At 41.6% G+C, this 26,151-nt stretch overlaps 1 protein-coding gene and 1 pseudogene across 3 annotated transcripts in view; one reads left to right on the forward strand and one right to left on the reverse strand.

Moving 5' to 3' along the window:
- FGF14 (fibroblast growth factor 14) overlaps positions 1-26,151 on the reverse strand; it is a 662,452-nt gene that overhangs the window by 634,469 nt on the left and 1,832 nt on the right. Inside the window, exon 1 of one of the 3 annotated variants that reach the window (XM_028497736.2) lies at positions 18,315-18,444. The exons of the other annotated variants lie outside the window; for them this stretch is intronic. The gene's annotated coding sequence lies outside the window, so the exon portion shown is untranslated. Of the gene's footprint in view, positions 1-18,314; positions 18,445-26,151 lie in introns of those variants that run through there. 3 annotated transcript variants of the gene reach the window in all.
- LOC102980155 (40S ribosomal protein S6-like) lies at positions 11,872-12,616 on the forward strand (annotated as a pseudogene).

Here is a 26,151-nt window from a genome sequence, read left to right on the forward strand (position 1 = left end):
AAAACCCAGCTTCAATGCAAACTATTTGGTGAAGCTCCACCAAGCTACTTTTCGTGGATCTAGAAGCAATTTGTTCATTGTTATAACACTTGTCACACTGCATTATAATATCCACATTACCCCTCTCCTTCCAGAGCTATACTGTGAGCGCCACGTGGGCAGCCATTCAGTCTTATTTTTGTACCCCCAGCACCAAACACAATTCTTGGCACATTTCAGAAGATGCTTAGTAATGTTAAAAAGAATGAATGAATGAATGAATGTCAAAGTAAGTGCTTTAAAAGTTTACAGAAGGGACAATTCAATATGTTCTGGGGTGAACAGGAAATGCTACGTTAAAATATATGTAAATAAAATGTGTGTCCATAACATGTTTTAAATGCACTTGAGTAAGGAATTATTCAGCAGCATGAATAATCATACTTTAACCCTTTGTAACTTCAGGCTTTATTAAAATAGGATACACTTACACTATCACACACGCTCTTTTTTTTTTAGCCTCACCTCGCGGCATGTGGAACTTCCCCAAACAGGGGTTGAACCCGTGCCCCCTGCGATGGAACTGTGGAGTCTTAACCACTGGACCGCCAGGGAAGCCCGTATCATACATGCTCTTTAATGTGCTGTAAGTGTCAAGTTGGAGGAAACTTAGGTTCAGAATTAATTTAAATTCTTGGGATTAGAGAAACAGACATTCTTCTATCTGCATCATCGTTGTCTAATTTTACTTATTAGTATCAACCTGTAACAATTATAATATTTCAACAAATGAAGCCACCTTAATGCTATAATCTAGATTTTCACTTATATAAGCAGTATTTCCCTCCACTTCATTTGGAAATACTACCATTTTATTCCAGGATAAAACCTGCCTAGCATCTAATCCAAAATATTCTTACCTAGCATATAGGTAGGATTGCCCAATTTAGGGGAAAAAAATTAAAATAAGAAACCTACAGGATGCCCGGTTACAGGTGAATTTCAGATAAAGAATGATTTTTTTTCTTAGTTTAAATCTGTCCCAATTTGAGGCATACTTATAATAGTTACTTATTTACTTATTTATTTATCTGAAATTCACATTTAAACAGGTGTCCTTTATTTTATTTGACAACTCTACACGGAGCAGACAAGAAGACTAGCAATAAATTGATGCTAGGAGGGCCTCAGACGACCAAAGAGTGCCATCTTAAAGACTAGCTTTCCTGGTAGCCCAGAGGAAACCTAAGGACCTCAGCCACCTCCTAGGCTGTATGTATGGCCTTAGAGAGACCCGTCCTCACCCATGTGCTGTGAGCATTAGGGCTCCCAACAGGAAAGTCAGTTTGGTGAAGGCACAATCCAGGACTATGTCTGAGGGTAGTCTGTTGTTGTTTTTTTTTATAAAGGAGAGAAAAGATGATGCTCTTTACAGAACGAACCTCGGAATTTTGTGCTGCTACTGTCTTAAAAGATCTTATTTTACAACCGTTGCCGTCTGCCCGGCAATACTGATGACACACAAAAGGCCGACAGGTACATGAGAAGGTGCTCAACCTCACGAACCGTCAAAATGCAAATCAAAACCACAAGGAACTAGCACGTCACACCTGTTAGGATGGCAATTACAAAAAAAACAAAAGATAACAAGTGTTGGTGAGAATATGGAGCAAAGGGAGCCCTGGTAACACAGTTGGTGGGGATGTAAATTGAGGTGACCATTGTGGAAAACAGTATGGAGGTTCCTCAACGAATGAAAACTAGAACTACTATATGATCCAACAATCCTACTTCTGGGTATTTATCCAAAGGAATTAAAAGCAATATTTTGAAGAAATGTCTGTACTCCCATGTTTATTGCAGCATTATGCACAATAGCCAAGATATGGAAACAATCTAAATGTCCAACAATGGATGAATGGATAAAGAAAACATATACGATGGAATATCATTCAGCCTTTAAACAGTAGGAAATCCTACCCTTCGGGACAACATGCATGGACCTGGAAGACATCAGGCTAAATGAAATAAGCCAGACAAAGAAAGATAAATACTGTGTGATCGTACTTATATGTGGAATCTAGAAAAGTCAAACCCATAGAAGCAGAGAATAGAATGGTGATGGCCAGGGACTGAGGAGAGGTGGAAATAGGGAGGTAAATGTCACAGTGCACAAAGTTCCAGTTATGCAATATAAACAAGTTCTGGAGACCTGCTATACAGCATATGCTTATAGCTAGCAATACTCTATTATATACTTAAAATTTTCTAAGAAGATAGATTTTATGTTAGGTGTTCCTACCAATAACAATAATAATAATACTACTAGGGATGAGAGGAAACTTTGGGAAGCAATGGATATTCTGTGGCCTTGATGGTGGTGATAACACCATTAAATATGTATACATTAAACACGTACAGTTGTATACAACTGTATACAAACTCATCAGTTGTATACATTAAACTCATCAGTTGTATACATTAAACTCATCAGTTATATACATTAAATATGTACGGTTCTTTTACACGTCAATCATTCCTCAATAAGTGGTATAAAAAAATTTAAGTTCATGAGCATTTCCTATAACCCAGGGGCTATTATGAGATTTTATATGCATTATTAATACTAATCCTCACAACATCCCAACCAGATATGTGTCATTATCTCTACTTTACAAATAAACTGAGATTAAATAATAATTTTTGCCCTAGGCCTTACAGTGAGGAGAGGTGGGGAGGAGACTCGAACCCAGGTTTGCCTGACTCACAGCTAGCTGAGTATTTAACAATCGTGCTGTATACTGACTTTTAGTGCCTAGATCCTTCTAAAGGAGTAAAGGAAATGCAAAAGCACTCCAATGAGTTGATATACAGGTAAGTAGTCTCAGGATAGATAAGTTCCTAAGCAAGAATGCAGGTGTGTAGGTATCTATGTGGGGTCACATACAGCTTTCTCTAAAAATTCTTCTCTAAAATCAAAGAGCTTTACAAAACCAAACCCTCGCCATTCCCCTTTCAGTATATTTGAAGTTTCCTAGATGGCATATTACTCTCCTAAGAAGCTAGTACATTTCCAAAAGGGTCTACCTAACGGGTATGGGCAGGTAAATACAAAAATAATCTGTCCCTTTCTTCTCTGTTTCCCCAGGTACAAGAAATTGAAATGATCATGACACTCCAAGACAGAGCAGAATGTTCATCTGAGTCACACCAAGTAACTTGATTACTGCTAAAGTAAAATTTGAAAATGACTGAAGTGATGTTTATGATCCGCTTTTTGGAAGTCATTCAAAAGTGCTGCAGTACTACTTCAAAGAAGATAATTCAAATGTCACCCTCTCTTCAGTGCTGTTTATCGATAGTTGAGCATTGAATTGGGAAGCTTGATTTATGTTATGTAGTTGAACTAGTATATAACTTAAGCACGCATAGTTAGGTCACTATTTGAATAAATGGAATAAACCTAAGATTAAGTCTGGTAGTGAGGTGCGCATCTCCAGGGGAGTTCAATCAGGCTGGGAAAATGTCTGGTGGAGATTTTAGAGAACAATGGCTCTGAACCTTGACCGCTGCACACTGGAATCGTCTAAGGCGGCGGCCTCCAACCTTTCTGGCACCGGGGACCAGTTTTGGGGAAGACAGTTTTCCCGTGGGCCGGGGTGGGGGTGGAGACAGCTCAGGCGGTGATGCGAGCGCTGGGGAAGGGCAGATGACGCTTCGCTCGCTCGCCCCGCTTGCCCGCCGCTCACCTCCTGCCGTGCGGCCCAGGTCCCCGGGGCCTGGGGACCCCTAACCTAAGGAGTTTTTAAAAAGACTGATGCCCAGGTCCCACCCATGGAGATGCATATAAAACTGGACTGAGGCAAAACTTGAACACTGGGTTTTTGAAGCTCCTCAAGCCACTCAAATAGGTGGCCAAGGTTGACCTCCCTGCTACAGAAGGGACTCAAGCTCTGGATGGAAGGTTGAGACAGGTGACATATCAGGACCCTTCCAACCCTGACAGTCTAAGTCTGACTGTAGCATGACCCATGCTACAACATAGTACTAGATTAGACCTGAAGTTTCTTTGGACGTGCAAATTCGGAATAAACTGCTTCAGTAATATTGTTTCCTGCGTGTAGTTTCCAAATACAAAGAGGGTGCTACAATTATTTACACCTCCTCCTTATAGTATCCTATCTTCTCTAGATTACACATTGAAGAGATATTAAATATGAATAATTCAATCAAGTCAATTATTAAGCATCTTCTGAGGATCCACTATCCGCACGACACTCCTCCAGGTACTGAACATTAAATAATGAGTTACTGATCTCACTGGAGTCTCAGATCTTACCGGAATTTACAATTTAATAGACACAAATGGCTGTAATACAAAAATAAGGTAAGTATGTTTGAAGTTTAAGTACACGACAGTTCATTTAAGAGATGATGTCCAGTTGTGAAGGAGGGGTAATGCAGGCAGAAGTATTTTCTTATCAGTGCAAAATCCATACCTTATGTATTTTATTGAAGGAGAATAAATATCAAAGTAAAATTTTAAAGCTGTAGGTCAGACTTCAGGTATATCAACAAGCAGGTGTGTCAGACTCTTTCACCTCCCTAAACATTTACTGAAAGGGATTTTGTTATGCAAAACCTTCTAGAGGTTTTTTAAATCAAGGGCCACAGTGAAATCTTCTAAAGTAACACAGATCTATTGGTAGTTTATGCAGTTTAAATTCCCAATAACTTGAAACAATTGCATAAAAATAGCCAGCTAGCTAGTGAAACATGCTGATCCCACAGTATAAAGAACACGTGAGATATGAGAGAATGTCAATTAACAGACATTGGCTGAATTCTATTGCAGAAAAGTAAACTTCCACACACGAGAGTCTAGGCAGGCAGAACAATGTACCAGAGCTGTAGTTAAAGGAAGACTTGGACTAAATAAATATATCGTAACTACTGGCCAGTCATTTCAGCTGACCATACCCAGCAGAACTGGAAATGCAGAGAATGCTAGGAAAGGTCACTCACTCTGATGAAAAATAATACCTCTGCTACCACAGTCACACCACCCAAGTGAAATCCATATCCACATGTGGTTTTGGTTAATCTTCACCGCTAGACCCAGGATCAATCTAGAGGCAGATGCTGGGCAGGAGACGGGAGGAAGCTGTGCTCCGTATCCCTAATTCCAGCACAGAGAACCAGTCACAGCTGTGATCAAATCAGAGCCAGCAGACAATGCAATACAGATAATAAAATGTTTTAGCTAAAGGGATAAGACTTTGGAGTATACTAATGACTGGAAAGTCAGCTCTTTGACACGAATTGTAATTCTTTAATGATAATGATGTATAAGACTAAGCAAGGTTTTATCAATTTTAAAAAATCAAGTTAAATCCATCACATAAAGTCTACCTTCTAAATGAAGCAAATTAAAGACCCGACCTTCAGATGATAAGACTGTTTATATGGGAAGCTATATTTGGAAGTATAAACTGTAGTTTCTATTTTAAGACTGTCCTCCAAATTCCAGTAATGAAAAATATTCACCTGAATTCCGTTCCATACAAGATAACCACTTCTTAGTTTAAGAAAACCCAACCTCAACTCAGCAAATAAAGTATCAATAAAAGGCCTCTGCTTTCCTTTTTCAATCCTGCTCCTTAAAAAGATCAGCAACAGACTGAAAACTATACACGTAAAACAAAAAAATCGTAACCAAAGGAACAGTGTGCCCTAATGAATCTTCTTTCTTTATTGAGTTCAAACCCTACGGAAAAGAAAAAAACTATTAATTCAGAAGCTATAGTATCTAGAGTCCATTTTTCACATTGATTTGCTAATTCTAAGCAATAAGTCAGCTGGTTCTGCCGTCAATAAAAATGCCTGGCTGGCTTATTATTTTATGCAGCATTGGAGTCTGTAAGGACCCTGTTCTAGGTTGTCTTCTCCTTTCCCTCTTTCTCTCCTCCGTCCTTCATTCATTCCTAAGTTTTCAGTTACCAGCCACACACTGATGACGCCAGCCTGTCTTTATGTGGCCCAGGCCTCTCTTCCGAGGAGTAGCTACAACTGCCTACAGTCTACAGTGCTCTTAAAGATGTATTTTCCTCCTGCACAGCGTCTTCTGGAAAGAACTCCCATTACCATATAATTCTAAATAAATAAAGTAAGTAAACACTAAAGGAAGCACAAAGTAACTTTTAGTGAAATTTCGTTGCTCCTCGTATCATATTAAATATTCAATAGGAAACCAGTTAAATAATTAGTAGTTGATTGACATTTTGAATCAGGTCATTTTCACTTGCTAGGTTCTCTAAACCATATTTTCCCAGCACGTTGAAATTTTGTGTTGTCCAGTGGTATTCCCAAGAAAAAGAGAAGTCTGTTTTTTGTTGTCACTCCCAAGTAATAAGTAGCCATCACAAGCCCAGTGGCTCCAGGTCTTAGAAACAGCCCCTGTCACCTGAGTCCTGGAGTGGGAAGTATGTGCATGGGGTCCAACCTCTCTCCCAACCACTAAGACGGGATTCTCATTTACAAGCAGAGCGTTTCCTACAAGGCCCCTGAAAGAGGCAAATTCAAGCTAGACTTTAAATATTAGGTTATTTTTACTCCTAAAGAAAATAAATGAATGACAGAGCCTAAAGTAGTCAGGTAGGAACAAAGAAAGGGGCTACAATTTTCACAGATAATACAAAATTGGCAGGACAAGCTATTTATAGTTTTCATGGTGTAAGCAGCATGTCCAGTAGCAAAACTAAGACTTAAATACACAATGGTGGGGGGATGGGTAGTGAAATGAAATGAAAGCTCAGGAGCAAAATAAAGAGTTCAAAACTACAAATGAGATTCTTAAATCCAAAGAAGTTAAAAAAAAAAGTTGGGCAGTCACTCTTAGCAGAACAATGATAGGAGAGGTTGCTTTAAAATATGTTTCATTCATTTATAACTAAGGTAAAAAGCCTCAGAATGGGAACAACCCACAAAAGTTACCTCAAAATTTTTTAGGGAATTATTGTTAGGTATAAGCAATTAAGAAAGATAACAATAAAAAATAAACTATACCTATTAGAAAAGCATATAAAATATTTTAAAATACTCATTTTGGTATATACAGATGACTAAGACTCAACTCTGTAAGATACACAGGAAAGGCAGATACTGAAATATCTATCACAGATATTTGACAATGTTCTTTAGCTCAAGAAAAATATATGAACTCCAAAAGTGTCTGTTTGCAGCCAGTCCCACTCTGGGCAAAATACAAAATGTTTCAGGCTCCTTTAGGCCCTGAAGGCTTGTGAGTAAAGACCTGGTTAGGCCCATAAAGTACAAAAGGAGGCTCAGCAAGAACATGGATCTTACTGGGCCTCTAAATCTGTCTTCGTTCAACCTTTACTTGGACACTTTTTAAGAATTCATTTACGTATCCTGTAGTATTAACTATAGATAAAACTTTAAAATATTATATTAATTAACAAAAAATAATAATTTTAGCATAGGTCACCCACTGGAAAACGTAGGAAAGAAATTAAAATTGTTTCTGAAAAGGAAATGGGGTGGAAGGAACTGATAAATAAATAAATGTCCATGTGGTGGGTATTTTGTTAGGTGCTTTATTTATATATTCTCCTTTAGTCACTACAAACACATAAGGGAAGTATTCTCCCTCTACTACCCAAAACAAAATAAGCTAACAAACAAAAACAACTCTGAGGTACAGAGAAATTACAGCTACGATTCCAATCTTTATCTAACTCCAAAGTTTGCACACACACTGCTGTCCTTGTCAGTAAAAAAAAATACATAACAGCAACCAAAATTAGTTTTAAAATATACACCTATCTAACAGGAGTTGTCAAAGGAAGACAATAAGAACACAGAGGCACTGAGTGGTCTTTAGACAGGGGTCACAGAACTAGCCATCTCAATCAATAGGGCTGGGGACACCTTGGCCAGCGCAAGCCAAAAGAAGATAAAATCATCTGACTTGGACTTGTACCAGAAGATCCTTCTATAATATGGAGGAGGACATAAAAAACTGAGGTTTTTCTATGCTTCCTATTAAAGGGAAATACCCAGGCAAATCAAAATCCAGATTTTTAAATGTTTCATTTTTTAACACTATAATAATATCATCAAAAACCTCTATTAAAGTGGTTATTTGTACTCAGAGCTCTACTCCCCAGTTTAGATTGGAGATATCTAAATTAACGACATTAAGAAAAATATTATTTTCAAGTAAATCAAACTTATTCTGAAGGCATTCATTCAGCAAACCCACAAGGCATCTGGAAGTATGTTTCACACCAGAGAATAAGGGAATGGCAAAGAGATATGCCTATGTCTGATTCATTTGTATATCACATGTACACCTACATAATGTGGAGATATATACACACATATGCATATGCACACACACACACATGCACAGAGAATTCAATGGGCAAAAATTTACTATATGTTTCTGGATGTTAAATGTGCATATAGATTAAGGCAAAAGAACGCCAGCATGCTAACATGCTGTTAACAATTCCACCTGTTCTTAAAGTTTGGGGGTCCAAATAAACAAGTTAGGAAGGTGAAGTAAAAATCATCTCATAACTGCACTCTTCCCTGGCAATGTAATTAAAAATAAAACATTTTTTTGATATCAGAGAACAAGAAATTTAGCTTTGAAGGAAAAATGTATTATATCCCTTAAGATAATAAAACCGAGATCTTCCAAAGTTTTCAAGCCAGGCCTTTTAGAGCCTTAGCTATGTCTCCTGAGCTGTATCTCCCCTCTGGGTATCTCACTAATGACGGCTACAAGAGAGGGAATATTGGCACTGCTCTGAGTTTAATACTCTGGTTCAAGTAAAGGTGAAGGGCCCTTCTCTTAATTCTCTAGTGCACAGCCAAGGCAGGGCTGCAATACTTAAATGTAAGGTAATTAAATATTTGGATATCACACAAAGGAAATCAACACAGAATATCACGGAACTGGATAATCTAGCATACAGTTTACCTGTTTTCAGCTTGGAGTTCAGTACATGGATGCCTCCCTACTCAGCATCCAACCTGCCAAAAATGCCTAATTACATCGAGCAACCTAATATCCAAACCCAAGAGAAGTATTACGGAGAGCATGAAGTTTCTTTTCCTATACAGTTAACTCCCACTTTCAGGGTTCAAGTTCATGTCTGAACCTTTCCACGTATGATTGACCCTGAGAACGTCCACCTGCTGTAGGAAAGCCTCTGCACATTTACAGTGACAGGACTTTACTGGAGAATAGGGTGATTTTTTTTTTTTAACAAAGCACAGTAAGATATAACAGGAGGGGTTGTTCTCTTACAACTTTAGATGACATTCATATCAAGGAATGTTTAAGTTTTGCATGAGATATTTAAGAGGTGAACCAGAGTAAATTTAAATATCAATAAAAGTAAAGTGTGTATCTCACAGTGAATTGTGAGCTTCAGGGCATTAACGTTAAAGCTAAGCAAACAAATTATATGTAAATACAGTATCATATTGTCAGTATATTACTGAAATGCCCGTGCTTTGAACATAGATAAACATAGGTAAGAAGAGTCAGAGCAATATTTTAATCAGAGATAAATATATAAAAATTGCTCATTCCCTATATCTGTAGTGTTTTATTTTCACAATGGTATTAATTTCCTTAAAGTGCTTATAAGTTTTATAAGGATATTAATTTTTTTAAGTGCTTATAGGCTAAACTACGGTAAAAGTAGGCATTATTCATTAAATAAGTATACCCAGGGACTTCCCTGGTGGTGCAGTGGTTAAGAATCCACCTGCCAATGCAGGGGACACGGGTTCAAGCCCTGGTCCGGGAAGATCCCACATGCCACGGGGCAACTAAGCCCAAGCGCCAAAAGTACTGAGCTGGTGCTCTAGAGCCCACCAGCCGCAACTACTGAGCCCACGCGCCACAACTACTGAAGCCCGCGCATCTCGAGCCCGTGCTCCGCAACAAGAGAAGCCACTGCAAAGAGAAGCCCGCGCACCGCAACGAAAAGTAGCCCCTGCTCGCTGCAGCTAGAGAAAGCCCACGCGCAGCAACGAAGACCCAATGCAGCCAAAAATTAAAAATAAATAAATTTACACACACAAAAAAGATAAGTATGCCCACTGAGAGCCAAGTAAACAAATTTAAAAGTACAAAAAATGCACAAAGACCCCAAGGGTATTGCTAGTCGGTTTTGTGGGAAAATAAACCAATTTCCAGTCATAACCTATTTTACAGTTGTTGCTACCTTCACTGTATTTTGCAACTTAAAAATGTACCCATAGAGTCTGTCATACAGAGTGAAGTAAGTCAGAAAGAGAAAAACAAATACCGTATGCTAACACATATATATGGAATCTAAAAAAAAAAAAAAAAATGGTTCTGAAAAACCTAGGGGCAGGACAGCAATAAAGATGCAGGCATAGAGAATGGACTTGAGGACACGGGGAGGGGGAAGGGTAAGCTGGGACAAAGTGAGAGAGTGGCATGGACATATATACACTACCAAACGCAGGGTGGATAGCTAGTGGGAAGCAGCCGCATAGCACAGGGACGTAAGCTCGGTGCTTTGTGACCACCTAGAGGGGTGGGATAGGGAGGGTGGGAGGGAGACGCAAGAGGGAGGAGATATGGGGATATATGTATATGTACAGCTGATCCACTTTGTTATAAAGCAGAAACTAACACACCACTGTAAAGCAACTATACTCGAATAAAGATGTTAAAAAGAAATGTACCCCATTTATCATGAAATGCTATCTAAGGACAGCTATGGACTCTTCATTCTGTTTGGAATACTCCAGCCCAAATCCGTCCCTCATTTGGTCCAACAAGCAGAATCTCCTGACATAACTGGCAGTGGCAAAGGGAAAACGAAATGGGAGAGAAACGGGGAAGGAGGGTGGATGAGTCTGCCCCGTCCATCTCTGTCAATATCGCTTCCTCAGCCCCAGGACCGACCGTGCCCAGCAACTCTTCCACCTTTATCTAACCTTCCAAATCCCCTCTACTCCGCCTAGAAAGACTAAGATACCATATATTTGGAGGTAACAAAACTAACTTCTAAGTTGCCTAAATGGCCTACTTATTTGAGAGAAGTTTAAAGTGCTAGTTAGACTGTACCAATCCACAAAGTCCAACGCCAAGTTGCCTGACTAATAAGCCTGATATCGAAAGGAGACACACCTTACTGTTCAGCCATTCCATCCTATGCTGCAGATCTCAGCATCTAATTTTATTTCTTTTTTTTTAATCTAATGGCGTTTACTGAGACAAGTTCCCAAGTTTTACATCACTTGATAAAAGGAACTGACACAGCAGAAAGGTTTCCCTGATAGACCCCGTGGGGCTCAGTGCTTAACACAGAGGAAGAGACTTCCTTCCTTGGACTGTATCTAGGCCCCTGCTGTGACCAGAGAGACAACAGTAGAATCATTATGTGTACCTAGGATTAGTCCTAACTCATGAAGCTGCCACATGAAAGGCCTTTGCCTTGGCTATTGTTTCTTCATGTTTGAGCTGACCTCTAACAAGGATGGTGCTAGTTAAACTTAACACTGGTTGATGTGGCCAGGTAGGTGGAACACTGTTCCAAGAGACGCAATGCACTAAGCGGTGGTCTCAGAAGTAGACACCGTCACAGACACGTTGAACCGTATCGCTTGTTAGCGCTCATTACAGCCCGTGAGGCTGCAGTGGCGCTGGGCCATGACCTTTAAAGTAAGAATGTATTTGTGGTAGGTCTCCTTATTCTAATTTACTATGATTTCATTATTTTGGTATAAAAAGTTATGCTGGTGATAACCTACACACATGGACCCGAGGGTGTTTTTCAGTTCAAGGAACTGGAAAATGAGTGAAGTTTCTGTGTAATGGAACGGGAGGTGTATGTTGGCATGAATGAAGGAGAAGCCTTCATTCGTACCTTTTCTGAGAAGCGTACGGCCACAGAAGTTACTGCTGACGCTCTGGGTGAAGAATGGAAGGGTTACGCGGTCCGAATCAGTGGTGGAAATGACAAACAGGGTTTCCCCATGAAGCAGGGTGTCTTGACCCATGGATGAGTCCGCCTGCTACTGAGTAAGGGGCATTCCTGTTACAGACCAAGGAGGACTGGAGAAAGAAAGCGCAAATCTGTACAGGGTTGCATTGTGGAGGCCAATCTGAGCATTCTCAGTTTGGTCATCATAAAAAAAAGGGGAGAAGGATATTCCTGGGCTCACGGATACTACTGTGCCTCGTCGCCTGGGGCCCAAAAGAGCTAGCAGAATCCACAAAGTTTTCAATCTCTCTAAGGAACAGGATGTCCACCAGTATGTTGTGAGAAAGCCCCTAAACAAAGAACGTAAGAAACCTAGGACCAAAGCACCCAAGATTCAGCGTCTTGTTACTCCACGCGTTCTGCAACGCAAACGTTGGCGTATTGCTCTGAAGAAACAGTGTACTAAGAAAAATAAAGAAGAGGCTGCAGAATATGCTAAACTTTTGGCCAAGAGAATGAAGGAGGACAAAGAAAAACACCAGGAACAGACTGCCAAGAGACGGAGGCTGTCCCCTCTGAGAGCTTCTACTTCTAAGTCCGAGTCCAGTCAAAAATGAGATGTTCTAAGAGTAACAAATAAATAAGATCAGACATCACGAAAAAAATATATATATACAACAATACTTAAAAGTATTTCTACCAATTATAAATTTAAAAGAATACAAGAAAGAGTCAAAGATCCGTCTTATGTTAAAATTGTAACAGTGAAAGCAAAAGCATAGTTAGGCAAAAAACTGTTACCAAGATTCACAGAGGTAACTCCTCCTTCTGCTTTGAGTAATAAAAGTAAGGGAGCAAGATGAAGATGCACTGAGCGAGCTGAATGACCCTAATTTCCTTTCCTGAAGGCTCTCACAAATATTAGCGGTCACCAAGACACTGAGTAAGCAAGTGTATGTATAGCTGTGGCAATCCGTATGACGCAACTTGGACTGTGGCATCTTTAGATGCACATTTTAATTTTTTATCCAAAACTATGTTAATGCAACAACATTCAGACCCTTTACTTAACTCTGTAGCATTCAGACCTTTTGCATTGTGCGGCTGTCTATTGCTTTTACACTAATTGGCACCCCCCAAAAAGTTGTTAAATCACTCACTCACTACCCACTGAAATGACAGAATTCAGGTTTATGCTGTTAATTTGCTCCCAGCACAGGGTGTCTACAACTGTTATCACCACCTAAAATGAATCCCTTCCCTTACTTGTATGAATTATGCTTGTGACCCTATAAATGTGCATTTTATAAACTTATAAACTAGGATCTCTAACAAGGATCCCAGTTCTAAATCAAAAAAATGGAAACTGCTGCTTATAAAGCATTACTAGTTATGTATTTGTAAAGTTTAAATGGCCATTGAGAATTGAATAAGTGCTCTTGTTTTAACAAGTGATATTCCTTAAAATATTATTTTATAAATTGTGTGGCATTCTTAAGTGTTAAGATAACCGAGAAATAGATATTGACCCCCTAAAACACAATTCAAATTTTATAACAGAAAGGAGCAGAAAATCAAAATCCATTTCCAAAAGTTGTGCTTTTAGCAAATTGTTCCTTAACGCATCTCTCCACTAAGCAACGGTCATCAAGGGTTACTCAAACATAGATCTGCTGCTAGCGCCAGAGCAGTTTATCAGGATTCTCGTGTAAGAAACTGTGGTTCAAACTGCTGGAGATTTCCCTGTAGCCAAATAGCCTGTGACACTTTCAGTCCAGCGATGTTTCACTAGAAAACATCATCTTACTGGGAAATTAACTGCTGCCCCAAGTACCTTAGGTGCTACAAACAAAGTTGTTCTGTCTTCCCACTCCAGAAACATTCTCTAGTTCACTAATTTTTACCACATCCAGTCTAACTCCTCTACCAGGCTTTTGGACTCCAAATTATGATTCCTCTAATCCCCCAACATAAGATTCCATTAACATTCCCCAAATCCCCAGCCATGAACCTTTCAGCCTTTGACTTCCACTCACGTTGCTCCGGTTGCCAAGAATATACTTAGATCTCCTGCCAAATGAAACACGCTTTCAAAAGTCAGCTCAGGTCACACTTCTCGACAAGATTTCCCTTTCTTCCCGGCTCATCTTTGATGGGTCTCCGACAGTCGTCCCGCGGCCTTCCATCGTTCAAGACTCTCTCATGACTGGTGTTCTCTTGTACACTGAGCTTAAGTACTTTGGGGCCAGAGACCAAATCCTTATGGAATGTTTTCAATCTCTCCCAGTAACTAACATGGAACTTACCACAAATAGTTACTTAATAAATACTAATAGGTTTATTGTATAGATTGTATATTGTCTGTCTTCTCAAAACCTCAGGATCATTTTCTAGATAATTTCCAAATAAATTTTTCTCTATGTTAAGTGCATCTTTGGAACAACAAGAATGACAGTCCTGAAGAAACCAGAAAGGGAAGAAAAGGTTGCTGTGCAGAAACAGATTTAAAGAACAACTTATCCGTGGGATTTCTGCTCTACCTCCTAAGAGCTTCTGACTCAGACTATCTTCACGAGGATATCTGCATTGCAGACAACCTTGCACTCTAAAAGATAGTGCTTCCAGGTTAGAGGGCGATTTCCCCCCCACCCACCCCAGGATAATAAAGACCATGGCTCCCTGCTGGGCAAAGGTTGGGCAGTTTTGAAAGACGGTCCTTAAAAGAAGGGGGATTTCCTAAACTCAGAGGTCCTCAGCTGTGACACAAATCCATCGTGTGCTGGCATCCACCTCGGCTACTCAGCACTGCCCCTGGGAGACGTTAGGACAAGGGAAACAAGAACGTGGCGCCTGTTGTGCCCTGAGTGATCCAGTCCTTTATCTCTGACCCAGGAGCCTCCGTCCTCAGCCAGCATCTCTGTAACTGGGCCGGGTCGGCTTGCGAACCCTTTGTAGTTTCAGGCAACTCTTGAATGTTAACTAAAAGTGGGTGTATTCAATTAGGAGTTTGTAGTTTACAAAAGAAAACAGAAGTTACCGCATGGAAGTCTACACATCTCACGTGTGATGGTATAGGTGGATCTCAAAAACAACAACGTGTGGAGTGAAAAGGGCAAACTCAAGGACGTGAGGACTCCAGGATCTGATGATCTGAGGCTCTCGTACAGGCTAAGGTAAAGTCAGAGAGCAGAACGGTGGCTGCCTCTCACAGAAGCCACGGGTGGGAACTGAACCGAACTGAGAATGAGGTTTCTGGGTGATGCGAATACTCTATATCTTAAATGCGGTGTCTGGCACAAGGATACACACAATAGTCAAAAGACATCAAACTCTACGGTTAAGAGCTGTGCATTTTAATGTATGTAAATTACACTCAATAAAAAAGCATTACAAATTCTAAATATCTGAACATGTTGCAGACACTGAATATGTTGCATTTCCCTTTAGTTTCAGGATATAATGATTCACAGAAACACTGAGACAACACCAGCCACTTTCACATATACGTTTTGAACACAGTCTTTAGGGCGGTAGCTGCAATACAGGAATTTAAGAGGATGTCTCTGGAGAAAGACTGCTTGGGTTTCAACCACTGGCTGGGTGCCATCAGGCAAATTCCTTAACCTCTTCATGCCTGGTCATCATCCTTTTTCAGATAAATATAAGAAAAGCTCCTACATATGGTTTTTGAGGACTAAATTAGGTAATACAGATAAAGTATCTAGTACATAGAAAGCATCCTATAAAGCTAGTTTTTTTATTATTACTTAGAGCATAAATACTAATACAGGATTCAGAATAATTCCGGATATTTCTGTTCAAGTAGAAGAGCAATAAGTCTTTTAAAATCTAGTAAGTTTAAAGGCATTCATTAGTGGGACTATTAGGTAGAATAATTATAATAATATCCCCAAATTATTTAATTATATAACCTATTAAAGCAACAGATCCACATCACAGTTTTTTTAACATGTTGTTTGAAGCACAGAAAGAAAAAAATTATGTCAGGTAAATGCTACTTTGGGTAAGTGTCTCTAGTTCAGACAGATGTGTCCCATTTACTGTCTCACAACTGTATTGTGAGCATTTTTTGCCTTTTTCCCCGAATGTAATACACGTAAAAGTTGAAAAGCCAGTTGGATACTAATCCCAGCGTTGCCTGAAGAGTTAAATTGATGACAAACCTTTCGAAAGACACAACTAAAGGAAAGACGTGAAAGGACAAAATCTCGAGTATGACAGTACAAAGACAAGGAGAGCGGGACAAAGGGGGGCAACCCTCAGTGATGGAAAACAGAGTAGCCGGACTCCACAGCTCTGCAGATCAGGCCACACTCCACCTTTAGCACGCACGTCAGGGGTTCACGTCCCCCTGAAAAGGCACGTGTGCCACAGATGGACCAGAACCACCTGAGCACTGTGTCCTTTACGATGATTCCCAAGATTTTAAAAGGAAATATAATTAGGAAAGATAAACAATAAACAATCATGATCCCTCAACTTTCTATCTTTTTCCAATTTATTTATTTTTTAATTTGTTACTGTACCATTAAAATATTTCTAACATTTAGTATCCATTCTATTATTTCCAATATTTTATATCTATTATTATATATCTGATGTACGAGGAATTTTATGTCACTTAATTGGCATATGAGTGGAAAGTTTACATGTAAAAGAAAAAATAATTACGAAAATGTTGCGGCAGAATAATGGTAACTGCTGAGTGTTTAATTCAGAAAGTGACTCAGGCCTCCAAGCAAACAGAGCCCTTTCTTTGCTTACAAGCAATAACACCTGGGGTACAACAGAAACACAACCAAAAAACATGAGTTTCAGACTCTGAAATAAGTGGCTGTTTAAGAAAAAAACAGAAACCCTACAAATGTTTTAGTCTTTAAGCCTTCTTATTTTCACATTCCTTCTTTTTTTAAAGTACGACAGTAGTATGCCACGTGCTCCGCACAGGAAGTGGAAAGAATAGAGATTACAATCCGTCCCAAACTACACTTTATCTAAGTAAGAGGCAGCATTACAGAAGAGGCTAGCTACCACACGCTTCAGTGATCCACTGTAATTGCGCAGACAACAAAATGTTACAGGGGTTAAAAGGCATTTTAATTACAACTACATCCATTGCTACCCAAGAAGCAGGTGCACAAACTTACATATGTAAATTCAGTAAAGTTCACACTTCCTTCTCTTTCCTTGCCAGACCTGAATAATCTGAAAAATTGGCTTTTAATTGTATTATTTGACTCCTCAAATGGAACAAAGTATTGCACACAAATCATCGACTATCAACAAAGAACTGTATATCATTTAAAAAAAAAAAAACAAAAAACGTTTGACTTATCTTTATTGTAAGGCATTTTTTTTATCCCTAAGGACTTTCAGGTTTGGAGTCAAGAAAATGAACCCTTTATCCCAGAGCAATTCTCGTAGAACTGCCTATTTAAATTACGATCTAGAAGGAGAAATGTGTCAAAGTTTTCTACTTGCTATTAAAAGTTACCACAGCCCCTCGAATACAAACAGTCTGGAGAGAGGCAAGTTTTTGCTTCGTGCTTTGAGGAGACAGGAGTGGTCTGCTGGCGAATGGTCAGTGGCTCAGCACCAAAAGGAAGGGTCCAAGTCAAAACCCTGTGGTCAGAACTTCCTAGACACCTCCCTCTTTTCCCTTCCCAAATTCAAACTGGCCACTGAGATAGAGGGACTCCACTTCCTCTCCAGCCCCTGTCACTGCCTTACTTTTGACCTCACCACTTCCTCTGTGGCCTTTCTTACCTTCAAGCCCGCTCCACACAAAGATATTTTCCACACTGTTGCCATAATGATTATCTAAAGGGTAAAGCTGACCAAAAGGCTTCAAGATTCCAAAACAGCTTTACTGAAAGATTCACTGCAAATGGCTAATGAAAAATGAAGGACAAGGAGGCACCTAAAGCAGAAGACTCTAAGTAGTGACTTCTACTACTCCCCCTATCCGTCACCGCAGTCCTCACAGCCTGTTCGTCCTCTATCTGAATTGCCTTTCCACTCTGAAGAAACTACAGGACCATAAACAAATTGGTGACAGTACAGATGCGCCCACACCTACCCCTGAAGGGTGGCCCCCAAATGCACCCCTCTCAGAGTTCATGGGACTCCAAGGGATTCGCCAGGAAACCAGTAAACCACTACCAGTTATTCTCTTAAGCAGCCAATAGGAAACTCAAGTTAAAATCAGTCAAAAACCTTGCCAAATTCAGGTAGATGCCAGAGCTACCCTCTACTTTAAACCCCACTTGCTCTGGAGCCTAAGAAAACTGGCAGATGCCAGAGAATTCTTACCAGAGTCAGCTCTCCTGCATCTCTGTCTGTAGTGCCCAGTTGAGAGAGGAAGGGAAAATCTCACGCTGTTCCCTCCTTTCCAAGATGCACTGGTTGTGGATCCTTTCTCCCCAGGGACAGCTATTGCCTTCTTGTTTGTCTCATTTTGGGTCTTGAGAACTTGGCCTGGGAACCATCAGGCTGAGGGCCCTCAAAATACGGCCGGACAGAAGTGTGGACTGCACTCCACTTGCAGCTAGTGTCCTACTGATCGTTGCCAGCGCTCAGGGGAGCTAAGTCTTTCTTTGGCTACCTTTGGATGTGGCTCTGGATCTTGGGAGGGTAGGATCTTTTGCACATTCTTTGGGGACACCTCTTGAGTCCAACAGGTTGTTCAGTACTGCCAGGAATATTTACTGTTTGTCTCGGCTGAAACCTGACAAGATATTTGAAAACAAAACAAAAAAACAAAAAAACTTTTTTTTTAAGTAGCTCTACTGTGAGAAGTTGGCCAGACTGGAAGCTGATATTCAGAGCCTGACAGGAACATTTTTTGAGGCCTCCTCCCCTAAGCTAAGTGAATCTATGTATACCCAGAAGGAAAGACCTTCCAAAACAAAAAGTTCTAAATCTAGAACACAGAAATCTTTTTATTTCCATCTTAGTTGAAGACCTTCTCCCAGATCTAAAGGTGCAAACAGAAGATAATGTAGTTGGATGGGTGATCAGCCCTTTGATGTCATAAAGGTTGCAACTCAATTCTTTGAAGAATTAAAAACAACTATCCCTGTCTCAGGAACTGAGTCTTTGTAAGAACAGAAATGCAGCTACTGAAGCAATTCAAAGCCCATCTATCCTTTATACCAATCCCAAAACTTCCCCTATGCTGGCACATATTGTAAAATTCTGGATTTAGGAAACAAAAGTCCTTCTTGGAGGCACTTACTTTCTTTCCCTGTGCCTTGAGATGTAAATATTCTACCCAGTCTTCTTGAGGAACTGATGGCCAGTTCTTTGAAAAGCAAACTTCAGGGAGGTAATTCTTATCATAAGAGGAACAAAAAAAGGTAAAAAGACTATTTGGAAACTAGGCCAACAAAAAGTCTTTAAAAAGTGTAAAGCCATCTGAGCAGGTAACCTTAACCTACTCCATCCGCCGAAACACAATGTGGATCTAGCTGTTCCTTTATAAACTAGTGAGCCTGCCTTATCATACCCTCAAAATAGTCTTTTTCAACTTCTAAATATACAGTGAAGTTGTGTGTGTGTGTTTTCAGATGTGAAAAAGCTTGTGATTCTTCCCAACAGTCCAAGATAACAGAAGGAAAAACAAGCCAAGGTAGGTCGAGTCGCTCTCCAAAAAATGTTTAGACTGCAGGAAAAGACATCTGGGGAATACAACAAAAGCATGCCATCTGTTTCAGCACCAACCACACAACTCTGTAAAATGCATGAAGAGCTCTTGGTGGTGTCACCAGTAAAATACAACGCTTGTCTTCTTCCAGGGCTCAAAGCTGTGAACTGTGCTTTCCTTACCACTCAAAACCGGCTCTTGGAAGAGTCACCTCTGCACCGGGAAGGAGGTGCCACACCTCTAAAAGGTCGGCCATGAGCCCGCAGGTGACCTTCGATCTCTGATAGCCTCGGGTTTAAACTACAACTTAAATATACTCAACATAGTCCAGGAGAGATACACGGAAGAGGGAAAAGTTCATTCAGAATCCGGATCCGGTGGAAAGTTACAAGACGCTTGGAACATGAGAGCGGGGGCCGACGTGAGATTATTCTAATCAATGCCCTTGCACTGCAGTCGAAGAAGCTGAGGCCCAGAGAACTTCAGGAGCCCTCCTCGGCCTCCCAGTAGCTAGTGCGGGCTGGGCTCATGCTCTCCCAGTCCAGAACTTGGGCGCATCCGCCACCTAGCTAGCTCCTTCCTCCCGCCCAGTCCCTTTTCCTCTAAACCCTGCAGTGCGTCGCGGGGAGGCGGCCACCTGTGGGCTGGAACCAAACTCTTCCGCCGCCCTTCGGCCCGGGGACGCACTGGGGCGCGCGCGGGGTCGCCAACCCCGGTCCCGCCAAGGTGCGCCGCGTCAACCGCCGGCGCTGCCCGCGCACCCCGTCTAGCCAACCCCGCGGCTTCCGGCCACGTGGTTTCCATAGCAACGGCTGCGCCGGCCTCCAAACCCCCAGAGACGCTCCAGGGTCAGAGGTCATCCCTGTGGCAACGGAAACCTCCCGCGCTACGGCGGCTCGGACGGGCCGCTCCCGCCGCATTGCGCCGCAGGGCCCCAGACGCCCCGAAGCGTGGAGCGCGGGGTGGCCGGTGCCGGGAGTTCTGGCCGCGGGTCACAGCGGAGCAAGGCCACGCGTCGCCTGCGTGCCTCCTCTCTTCGGGGCTCCATTATGCAGACTCCGAGCCCGGCTTCGGCCAGATCCCCGAGGGGCCCGACTCCTGGAAGCAGATCCGACCCGCAGAGGTGGCCGGCTCGCGGCGAGCAGAAAACAGTCCACGTCCCGCTCGCTGCTCTGGCAAGCGGGTCTCTGCCCCAGTCGTGCGTCCGCCTTTGACGGTGGCTCCGGAGGGCGGCCGCTGAGTAGCTGAGTGTGGTTTTGGGAAAGCAGGGCGCCACCAAGTTTGCAGATGACTGCTTTAAAACGGAAAAGAACAAAATAGGAAGGGAGGGGGCACCTTCCTTTCAAAGCAAGTGAAACTCGAGGCTGTTTAGGTGCTGTCCCCTCTAGAACGGAAACCTGCCATATCGGATGACCCCAGTGACCATCTTCACAGAAAGGAGTTCAGACAGGAAGAGAGAAACAATTCAAATTCACTCCACTGTTTTTCGGAATGCCTTTCTTTTGGAGAACATTAAAGATCAGAAAAGAAAATGAAGGGGGGCTCTTGCAGAGGGAACCAAATGGTGCCCTAACACTTGTTATTTAAAGGCTGAGCGGGCCAGAAGGGGTGAATGCGCTCCTGTGTTTGAGGAAGGCCTGAGCCCAGGGAATGTTTGCAAACCATGTTTCAGGATGCCCTGGCGTGGAGCATAAAGAGAAAGAAGGCCGCTAACAGCTTTTTTTTTCCTTCTTGGTTTTACCATTTAGAAGCCACATTCTTGGTTGGCACTGCTGGAAAGGAGTAGGCGTTAAGTGAACTTGACCAAGTAAATTGTATGACAGTGGCAGTTGCAGTCCCACAGTTAACTTTCTCAGAGAACCCTATTTTTCACCATTAGTTAATTTAATACAAATGTATTGAAAACCTGAGACTTTGTCAGGGGACAGTGATAAAGGCAACAGTGCTAAACAATTGTTAGGTGACTTTCTTCGATGGTGTTAGTAGGTTAGATAAACAAAAACTTCAGTGTTCCCTGTAAAACATGTCTGCACCGTGCCTCCTTTTTTGCTTTCATGTTTAGGAAAGCCCTAAGAATTCCTTTCAACTCCTCTTCCCTTCATCATCCCACCTTTTACTTCTGGCCAAAGCAGAAAATTAGTTTGTACCAACTAGAGAAATATACAGGGAAAACATCAAGACATACTTGGTCCTTCAAAAGCAGAATAGCAAAAAAAAAAAAAGTTAGTGCATCTCTGGAGGCATATGGAGGAACTGAGAAGTCGCCCTCAGACAATTCCCTGCCGTTCTGTGCTCAAGTTCAACTCTTACAACTAAATGTAGTACACGGTACACAATCTAAAACCCTAAGAAACACCACACAGACTATGGCACCAGGCAGACAGACGTGTCAGCAGGTATTTCCCTGGCCCACTGTCCCTCCTGGAGGTGGTACTAAGTTGGGCTCAAAGGTTTTATTAAGAATATAGACATGATGCAATGTCTCATTTAAAACTTAGTAGAGGAGCTTCAAGTATACTGTTCAAACATCCCAACTGTTTCCCCATAAAGCATAAGAACCTATCTTGAATAAATGCTTCCATTTTGAGGCATCTACGTATTTAGAGAAAGCTTATGAGTCAATTGAGTGAGTTATCATGCCAAAATGTACAAAGGAGCAAAAACTTTGGTTGTTGTCCTTGTTACAATATATATAAAAACACTTCACAAAAGTCCTCAGTGTTTGTGTTGCTAAAACATGGAAGACTGGGTTTGAACATTTTTAAAGGAGTGGCTCCGCGTGGGAAATGTGAACTATAGAATTAGCTTTAGCACCTTCTGAAAGCAGTGCATCGTTTGAACGGATGTTCTCAGGGAGGCTGCCTAAGATGAGAACAGGCTGGATATGGGTACAACTAAAGTGATCTCCCATTAAAACCAAGTTTAGATGATCACTGATTGGATTTCACACTTGTTAACTTGGATATAAATTAAAACAAGCATAAAACAAAGCAGTCGACACTCCCAACAAGTCAATACTTGGAAGCCTACCTAACATGCCATCCTTTGGTTCAGGAAGTGCTACTGCCTGCAAAACTCATTTTGCTACTTCAGTAATGAAGCTTCCTAGATGGAATCCAAGGCCAACTCATATTACATGGAATCCCACGCTGAAGGCAAGCATATTAAAAAGAGAAGGACCTTACATCTGTTTGGTGTTCCAGCCATGCAGTCTGAATTTGATGTCTCCATTTTACATATGCTCAGTGTTTAGAAATGCACAGGTTATGGCCCATTTGTGGCTCACCCAGCTCTACAGGAACCCAAGATGAGTCGGCAGGCGGAGGAGAAGGGGTGAAAAATGCTTACTCTTTTTTCCTCTCCCTCGTCCTATTTTCTCACTTCTCAAAGCCATGACCGCCCCTAGATGTAAAGCAAGTAGCTTTAAAAGAATAACATATATTTAAATGAGTAACAGTGGCACACCAGATGTTTTTGGCACCTAAAACAGCTTAGTCAAAGGCAAAAGCAGAGCTGGAAGACACCCCAAAAAAGTAGGAAATAGAAAGTGACAGTGACTTCTACCAAGCCCTGCTTGTTTCATCTCAAAGTTTCATGGCAGAGAGGGAGACAGTTCAGAAGAGGAAACACTCAGGGCCACGAGTTTGTGGGATTTTCTAAATGTGCTCCGCAGAACTAGGTCTAGGGCATCTGCTTCGTCCTTGCCACAAACACTGGTACCCAATAAAATTACATCTGGTTACAATTTTTCTTAAAATCTCTGCTTTCCAAAATCCTATCAAGCTGTGGACGTTTGTATGTGTGAGTAGCTGTATATATTTGAGGGTCTGTGGCTTCCTTTGCCTGTTGGACATTATGTATCTGAAGAGACATCCATGATACGACCTTTGTATTTATCTTTAGTGTGGACTGGTTTTTTTTTTAATATTTATTTATTTATTTGATTGCGCTGGGCCTTAGTTATGGTAGGCGGGCTCCTTAGTTAGTTGTGGCATGCAAACTCCTAGTTGCGGCATGCGTGTGCGATCTAGTTCCCAACCCGGGCCCCCTGCATTGGAGGCACGGAGTCTTAACCACTGCGCCACCAGGGAAGTCTCCTATTGTGGACTTCTTTTTTCCAACCATATTTATTTCCTTAGCAGCCATTGCTCAGATTTCAGTGACCTAGATTATTTCCCAAACTGGCCTGTGACACACATTGGTCAGTCCAAACTCTCAGTACTAATTTAAAGAAACATATCAAGCCCTCCTCCAGGCAAAGTAAGTGCCTTGGACTCAGTATTCCCTATTTAATGATCTGCCTAAAATACAGTCACCTTGCATAACTCATGCAGTGAGAGTTGAAGCAGGTAACATCTATTCTAAACATATAGCTATTCCTCTACTGGGAAAATAACGGAAGGTAGGACATAAAGCGTGCGTGTGTGTGTGTGTGTGTGTGTGTGTGTGTGTGTGTGTGTGTTCTCTGATAATAGTTGTATTGTGAGATATTGGACATGTTTATGAAGACAGTAAATTTACTTTCTATCCAGGATTTCTAAGCTATTGCAATTTATTTTAAAAAGCATATATTGTGCAAATATATTCTTCATGCTCTTTTCCAGTTAACTTTTACATAAAAACAACTAAAAAGAACCTACTTAATTAACACCTCTTATTTAAACATGAATTAAGAACTTTTGGGTAGATGAGTAACTTTGCCCTTAAGTTCATGACTCTATTATTTGCTTATTTCTACACCAACCTGATTATATAGCAGTGCTCTGAAATTCCCCTCAGGAACCCCTGACAGAACTGCCTGTACTTCTTGACAACTTAAAGCAGTGGGAATAATCAGTAAATTATTTTATAACTTACAAAGATTGGGAAGAAAAATTCATCTGATAAGAAGTCGTTACACCAAATTCATGATCCTACTACTGGTACGTGCAGGTATTCTGACAAGCTTCTTAGTTTGAAACCAGTTAATTGTCCTCGTTTTAGATTTAAGATAACATAATAGGTAGTAGTCAATCTGTTCTTTTTGGTTTTAACAGTTAAGAGGATTTTAGTCTTTGTTTTATTTCAATTACCCAATTAACTTCTTAGTTATACTGCTATCTTGGGATCAAAAACCGGCAAACGATTTTAGGCTTCATGTTAATAGCAGAAGGAGAATGGAATTTACCAACTACAATCCTGAAAGGGAATGGCTACGCATGGGATGATTTAAGCTCAAAAGGCAAAACTTTTAGAAGGTGAGATACATAGTGTGACACATTAATGTCCCATTTAAAAAATAATTTACAAAATGCTCCAACTCCCAGGTTGGGATTCTCACCCCTGGCAATCTAAGACTTAGTGGAATAGTCAGAGCGGTTGTTACACAGAGTTTGAGTTAACCCATCAATTCACCCCCGAGTACTTTAGCATTCATAAGCTGCAAAATAAATTGCTCTAAAAATAAGTCGTCATTTGTTTGACACCTTCCAAATGCCTCGGAAGGAAAAAAAATCTACTTTATTCCAGAGAGATGAAAGTGGGTGGGGTGGGGGAGGTGTAATAAAAAGATCTTGAATCGTGTATGGGTGAAACTTAGTGTTTCCAGTAAAACTGTTTACAAAAAAAAAAAAAAAAAAGACATTATCAGAGGCAGTAAGGAAACTTACTGTTCCATGCTGAATTATTGCCCACTCTCCAGTACTATGGAGGGACTGACCTCAAGATCCCTAAACAAATGGCCAAGTCTAAAGAAGCTTTCCTAGTAGTCCTGTCTCAGAGGGAGCTAAATCTTTTCAAAGAAGAACACAAGAAGGCTTCAAAAACCAGTAATTTTACTGTGTGAGGGAGGAACCCCACCGCAGCCCTTGGCTTGTCCCACGTTAGGAAGTCTTGCCAAAAGGGTCTTCGCGTGAATGTGTGAGATGGTAGTGTTGCAGATCTAGCTATGACCAAGGCATCAGCAAGTGCTGGGCTGGATGCGGGGTTAGGGTACACCTGACAGCCCAACCGGAGACGTGGTTGGAAAGGTGACCACACTGCTTTCTCGTTGGGTAACGCTCAGGATGGTGGGATCATCTCACAGCTGCTAAACGCTAAGTTAGGAGAGAGAAGGGTCAAAGGACCGGGGATGGAGGGGGTGGGGATCAGGTGGGGGGGAGAAGAGGGGGACGGGAAGAAAGCGGGGAGAGCTAGAGCACAGCGATGAGAACTCCAGGACAGAGGCACGGAGCCCGCCGCAGCACCGCGCCCACAGACTCAACAGCCATCCGAAGGTCCCAGCTGACGGCAACTGCCAGGCGTCCGCCAGCACGCGAGCACCTGCCCTTCCGGACGGTCTCAGAACTCGCACTTTCCCTTCTGCCGCAGCAGAGGGGGCTGCAAGGGGTGCTCAGCCTCCACGCCCACAGCCTCCGTCCCCGCCCACCACACCTCTTCCCCCACCCCTCCCCCTCCTCCACCCCTCCCCCTCCCCCACCCCCTCCCTTCCCCCTCCTCCCCTCCTCCCCTTCCCCCTCCTCCCCT

Source organism: Physeter macrocephalus, chromosome 13 (assembly GCF_002837175.3).
Source record: "Physeter macrocephalus isolate SW-GA chromosome 13, ASM283717v5, whole genome shotgun sequence".
Taxonomy (NCBI): Eukaryota; Metazoa; Chordata; class Mammalia; order Artiodactyla; family Physeteridae; genus Physeter; species Physeter macrocephalus.